The 848-nt window shown below is 51.8% G+C and overlaps 1 non-coding gene and 1 pseudogene across 1 annotated transcript; both read right to left on the bottom strand.

The window, feature by feature from the left end:
• Positions 1 to 344: 344 nt before the first annotated feature.
• Positions 345 to 463, bottom strand: LOC119344159. Its single transcript, XR_005166487.1, has one exon. It is a non-coding gene; the product is annotated as a 5S ribosomal RNA (ribosomal RNA).
• A 297-nt stretch (positions 464 to 760) lies between these two features.
• On the bottom strand, positions 761 to 848 carry LOC119344160 (annotated as a pseudogene; the record flags this gene model as incomplete).

The raw sequence follows: 848 nt of genomic DNA on the forward strand, positions 1-848 counted from the left end.
GGAGTTCTGATGGGATCCGGTGCTTTAGTGCTGGTATGATCGCATCCGACATGTTACCCCGGTCTTCGTCCCTTATCCTTGCCCCTCCCAGCTCCACTACAAAGACGATTGTACATTGCTTTGGCCACTCCCTCTCAACTACGGAGACGAGTTTAACGCGGTTTCCACCCCTCCCTCTCAACCGCACCAGTGCACGCTTGCCGCGCCACAACGCCGACGCTGGACCCGTGAATCGTGAGCACCCAGCTATGACTTACCGCACTCGTGCAAAATAATAAAACACGGTAAATATATTACTTACACGTGCGTTTTGTTTTGCAAGCGGCGGGAAAAAAATTAAAAAGGGAATGCAACACGAGGACTTCCCAGGAGGTCACCCATCCTAGTACTACTCTCGCCCAAGCACGCTTAACTTTGGAGTTCTGATGGGATCCGGTGCTTTAGTGCTGGTATGATCGCATCCGACATGTTACCCCGGTCTTCGTCCCTTATCCTTGCCCCTCCCAGCTTCACTACAAAGACGATTGTACATTGCTTTGGCCGCTCCCTCTCAACTACGGAGACGAGTTTAACGCGGTTTCCACCCCTCCCTCTCAACCGCACCAGTGCACGCTTGCCGCGCCACAACGCCGACGCTGGACCCGTGAATCGTGAGCACCCAGCTATGACTTACCGCACTCGTGCAAAATAATAAAACACGGTAAATATATTACTTACACGTGCGTTTTGTTTTGCAAGCGGCGCGAAAAAAATTAAAAAGGGAATGCAACACGAGGACTTCCCAGGAGGTCACCCATCCTAGTACTACTCTCGCCCAAGCACGCTTAACTTCGGAGTTCTGATGGGAT

Source organism: Triticum dicoccoides, unplaced genomic scaffold, assembly GCF_002162155.2.
Source record: "Triticum dicoccoides isolate Atlit2015 ecotype Zavitan unplaced genomic scaffold, WEW_v2.0 scaffold156215, whole genome shotgun sequence".
In the NCBI taxonomy this organism is placed as follows: Eukaryota; Viridiplantae; Streptophyta; class Magnoliopsida; order Poales; family Poaceae; genus Triticum; species Triticum dicoccoides.